Here is a 5711-nt window from a genome sequence, read left to right as displayed (position 1 = left end):
AGTCAATCATGTTAATGTCGTGAAAATCGTCATCCTCCTCTAAGTTTCTGCCGTTATTGAAAAAGATGTTTGACTCCAATGTCATATTCCCAAAAGACATAGTCAAGATACCATTCTTACAATTGATAATTACATTTGAAGTGGCGAAGAATGGGCGGCCAAGAATAACGGGGATCTAAGTGCTTATGTTGTTGATGGGTTCGGTGTCCAAGATGATAAAATCTACAGGATAGTAAAATCTATCAACTTAGACCAACACATCCTCAATTATCCCTCTTGGTACACGAACAGAGCGATTAGCAAGTTGTAGTGTAGTTAGGGTGGGTTTTAATTTACCCAAACCTAACTGTTTGTATACCGCTTAGGGAATCAGATTGACGCTCGCTCCTAAGTCAAGAAGTGCATGATCAATTCGATGGTCCCCGATTACACATGATATTGTTGGGCTACCTGGATCCTTGAATTTTTGTGGCACGTCTTGCTTTAGGATAGTACTCACTTTTTCGGTTAAGAAGATCTTCTTTTGAATACTCTGCCGTCGTTTGATCGTGCATAAGTCTTTCAGGAATTTGGCATATGAAGGTATCTGTTTCACGACATCAAGTAGAGGAATGTTGACTTTCACTTGTTTCAACACCTCTAGGATATCCTGAGAGTTAGAAAGACGTTTTGGTGCAACCAACCGTTGGGGGAACGGAGCAACTGGCTTCTCTAGAAGTTCTGGTTCTAATTTTTGTGGGGCATCACTAGATCCATCATTGTTGTCCTCTTCTGGTTCTTGAGGATTTTCGGGCCTAACCGGAAGAGTGTTATCAATGATCTTTCCACTCCTAACAGTGGTAATGGATTTAGCGTGCCCCATCTGATTTGAAGAGCTGGGATCACTAATCTCATACTGCGGTTTAGGATTGGGGAGAGGTTGTGCAGGAAGCATCCCCTTTTCTATAACCGTCATACGAGAATTTATCTTTTGCATAAAATCTGTAATTCTCCGCATTGCCTGAGCCAGCTCTTGTATGGAATTTTAAACCGGTTCCTCTTGAGGTTTCACTTGATTTGGATTTTGATTGAAGAAACCTTGAGGGGTAGCCGTTTGTCCATTCCTCCAACTAAAGTTTGGATGATTTTTCCAACCAGGATTGTACGTATTGGAGTTAGGTCCAGTAAAAGGTCTTTGATAGTTGTTTACGGCATTGGCTTGTTCATTCAACACTCCTCGAAAGGCGGGTATTGTAGGACAATTTTCAGTTGTATGAATGTTGCAATCACAGATGGCACAAACAATTTCATTAACCTTATCCTTCTTTCCTTCCATGGCCTCAACTTTCTTTATGAGCGTAGTCACTTTACACTTGAGATCATCCTCTTCTTTCAAGAGATATAATCTACCTTTCTCCTTTAATTGAGTCGGCCTAGACGTGGTGTTCGACTTTGGGTAATAGTCCCATGATTGTGTTTTTTCAGCAAGACTATCGAGGTAATCCCATACCTCGTCAACATCTTTATTAAACTCTCCATTATACATTGTCTCGACCATTTGGCGCATGAAAGATGTCAGTCCATCATAGAAAAAATTTGTAATGCGTCACGTTTCAAATCCGTGTTGTGGGCATGAACTGACCAAATCTTTGAACCTTTCCCAACATTGGAAGAATGTTTCATCTTCCTTTTGGGCAAAGTTCATGATTGCTTTTCTGAGGGTAATCGTTTTATGATGTGGGAAGAATTTTTTTATGAATTCCCTCTGCATGTTGTTCCATGTGCCAATGGATCTAGGACGCAGTGAATGTAACCACGTCTTAGCTTTCTCTTTTAAGGAAAAAGGAAAGAGTTTCAGCCTGATTGTATCCTCAGATACATTAGGAAAACATAATGTAACTATAATCTCATCGAACTCTTTCAAATGTAAATATGGGCTTTCTGATTCAAGTTCATGGAATTTGGGAAGGAGTTGGATAACTCTTGGCTTGATGTCCATTAGTCCTGTGTTTTCAGGGAAAATCATGCATGAGGGCGTACTCACTCCCGCCGGTTATAAATAATCTCGTAAAGTACGAGACGGGGGTGCCTGATGCACCTCGTTCTCATCTTGGGTATCCTCCACCCTGGGTGGAAGTAGGGGAGGTTAGTCTTCAGCCATAACTTCAATTAACTCAGGAGAATTCGAGTGGTGTCTAGTCTTGCGATGGATAGTCAACCCCTCAACCAATCCTCCTTCAGTCAAGAGACATCGAGTGTTGTCACAGGCCCACTTGGGCATGAAACACTCACAGACCTCAATTAAATTCAAAACCTAATCCTAAGAAAGGAAAAGAAAATTTAGAAAGAAAGAGAGAGTTGGAAAGAAATTACCAAATTGGAGTCCCTAAGTTAAAAACCTGCAAAATAAAACAAAATAAGTTAGATTATAAAAAGAGAAGAACAATCCTTTAACAGAAAGATAGCAGTAAACTGATTTCTAAAAGAAAGAATTCCTAAAAGAAAGTGGAAATTTCTAAAATAAATTAGGAAAGTCCTAAACTAGAAAGTAAATTACTAAAAGAGAACTGAAAAATAAAAAGTAGAGAAGAAGCTTACCGAATTAGAAATTTCTATCTTACAGGCCTACAAAATAGGAAGGTTAGTTTCTAAACAAAAATTCTAAAAATAAATTAGGAAACAAAATTAGATTCTAAAAGAGTTAAAATTAGAAAGTTACTAAAAATAAAGATAGAAAGTTAATCCCTAAAAAGGTAAAAAACTAACCTAGTTTCTAAAAACAAAAGAGGAAAATTTTCAAAAATAAACTATTTCCTACAAATAGGAAAATACTAGAATTAGAAGATTTCTAAAATTTAAACCTTAATTTTAAAAGTGAAAAAAGTAGAGAAATTAGGAAGGAATTACCAATTTAGGAACTTATGTCAGGATCCTACAAAACATGGAAACAAGTTAGTTATAGAAATCAATTAAAAACCTAGAACTAAAGTTAGTCAAATTCTAATATTAAACTAATTCTAAACCTAATTAATTTTAGAGAATCGCAACCGTCAGTCCCCGGCAATGGCACCAAAAACTTGTTCACTCCCCAAGTATAGGGTTGTGATGTAGTAATAAACTCGGTAAGACCGAGGTCGAATCCCAAGGGACTGGAACCTGTACGTTATTTAAAGCTAGGTAGAAATAGAAATAGCCCAAGATGAAATCGAAATCAAATATAAATTGATGAATAATTGTGAAATAATTATCTAAAACTTAACAATTCAGAGGAAGGAAACTAGGGATTCAGAGGATCCACTAGTAGAGATTAGGGAGATCTTATGCCTACTTAAAAAATCATGGAAATCAACTGGACTTGTAGATATCCAGTGGATATTGTATTCCGCCGTCCATCCTGAGTTTCGACGGTCGAAATCCGCTACACGCTGCTTCCTAGAAAAATTCCACCTAGGTCAGGGCTAGTGGACCTGTAGAATTCTGATAGACGGTCCGGATCGGACCTTCGACGCATGGTGGTGGCCCATAGGAGTCCAACCGAGACTCTGTTTCACGCCAGGAAACGTGGTTTCCTATTTTGAGCAGGGGACTCGGTCAAACCGAGTTTTGACCGGATCCCTAGTACGGCGTACCTCTCGTGCTCATGTACCTGTGTACATGCAATACACATGTGGGGTCCATAGTGATGTTCGAGAGAAATCTGCTCCGTCCATCTGTTTTGCTACCTTATTTAAGGGGTTGAAGCCAAAATTAACGCATTTCCAGATACCAGGCGGACCCCAAATCACTGATTTATGGGCTAATCTATCTGTTGGGCCACTTTTAGAAGGATCCAATGACTGAAATTTGACATGTACGGTTAGTTTTTGGTCCTCGAGCCATGTATAAAGTTTCAAGCTGAATAGATGGTGAGAACCCTGTGATCTTGCATTCTGGCTGACTTTCAGGCCACTTGAGCTTCAGTTTCTCGATTTTCGCAGATCCCTGGCGTGTAATTCCATCAATCTTGGTCCCCTGGAGTCCGTCCCTTGCCTTTAGTGTCATCAGAGCATTAAATCCATACTTTAGGCTCTCTTTTCAGTCCAAGCTCTTAAACACACCCTACATTACAAACACGATTAATTCAAGCCGTTAAGCAATAACAAAATCGTAAATCCATGCAATCAATAGGGTCTAATATGCAATATTTGACCCTCAACAGGTGTAGGGGCCAAGTCACACGAATTGTCGACGACTCCTCCTAATGTCTGAGGATCCTACTGCTGCTGATGTGGAGGCTGCTGCTGAGGACGGGGACACTCGCTCCTATGATGCCCTATCTCACCGGATCCAAAGCAAGCACCTGAGAATGGCTGGGGTGGCAGGGGCTGTCGAGGATGGGGGCACTCCCAGATGCGGTGCCCCGTCACACCACATCTGAAGCATACACTGGAGGACTGACGTATAGGTGGTGCAAATGCTCGAAAGGATGGACGGTTCCTATGCCTCTGGGGTCGTCGACATCGCTGTTGCTGGGAGCTACCGGAGGGGGCCTTCCTATTCCAGCCACTTCTCTGAAGAATGGCGGTCATTGCTTGTAACATCTGTTATAGTTGTTCCACACTTAGGGACATGGTTGGTGTTGCGCTAAACTCGGGTGGGGGTGTAAAAGTCTCTGGCGGGGAAGCAGAAGTCGTTCGGGTCACTCGCTTGGGTGTCATGTCCTATAGGAAGGAACATGGGCCTATCATCCTTGGGCACTCTCGAATGCACACGCGATAGGGAGATATATCAGGAAGTTTCTAAGTTATTCGAATTCAAGAATCTAATCGTTCTAAGTTCGTAACAATCATACAGTATAAGGTAGCTATCAGCAGATATGTGATGTTATCCTCAGATATTCCCAAGTTATGCTCTCAAACTCGAAAATTAAGCTCACAAAATTTTCGATTGCCGAATCTGGCGCCGATAGCCTCCATAGTGCCCCATTCTCGGATTCCCAGATTCCGATCCTGGGATCCTATAAGGAAGATTTTCAGTATAATTTTTTTTTATAATGGAGCATAACCACAAGCATAACCAAGTTACAAAACAACATCACCACATATTGACTATAACAAAAACTTTAAGTACAGTGCGGAAAGGGAAATATAAGATGATGAAAAACTCTAAAATGATCTAATGTGCGCTCCTGCCTAAGCGCTACTGCGATCCAATGCCACCTGCACGTAACGGTCGTGCATAAGCTTACAAAAGCTTAGAGGATGGTGTAAGTGTATGCGCAAGCCAAGCACCAAGTGTACAATATCAAAGTAATGCAAAAATATGTGGTAAGTCCATGAATACTATCAGCTGTACCAAAGCTATGTGATGCAAGGCATGAATGCTATCGGTCATACCAAGGCCATCCGATGCGAGGCCTATGTAGCCAAATGTCATATGCGAGATGCAAAGCAAGTATGTCAGTACTCATCAAGTACACATATCATTATAGTTCTTCTTTAGGATATCACCGGGGTCTAGTACACTCCACACTGACTACCGCCTCCCTAGCCGCACAGCCCAACAAGCGGAATAGACTACTCTATCTGCCTGACTAGTAGTCTGCCAATACTTACCCTGCTCGTAGATAGCGGACTCATTTGTGAGCTAGTCAAACTCAGCCTAGCTTATAGCCCCCTCACTCGGGCAGATAAGGCCACACCCCCTTCCAACTGACTACGACACAGTGGCAGACGCGGCCTACTGGTATTCAG

General features: G+C 41.4%; 1 non-coding gene across 1 annotated transcript; it reads left to right on the top strand.

Annotated features, from left to right (window-relative positions):
- The first annotated feature begins 1595 nt into the window (after nt 1–1595).
- On the top strand, nt 1596–1702 carry LOC131252214 (small nucleolar RNA R71). Its single transcript, XR_009174246.1, has one exon. It is a non-coding gene; the product is annotated as a small nucleolar RNA R71 (small nucleolar RNA).
- Nucleotides 1703–5711: the final 4009 nt, after the last annotated feature.

This window comes from Magnolia sinica, chromosome 7 (genome assembly GCF_029962835.1).
Source record: "Magnolia sinica isolate HGM2019 chromosome 7, MsV1, whole genome shotgun sequence".
In the NCBI taxonomy this organism is placed as follows: Eukaryota; Viridiplantae; Streptophyta; class Magnoliopsida; order Magnoliales; family Magnoliaceae; genus Magnolia; species Magnolia sinica.
This window is presented reverse-complemented; position numbering and strand designations above follow the sequence as displayed.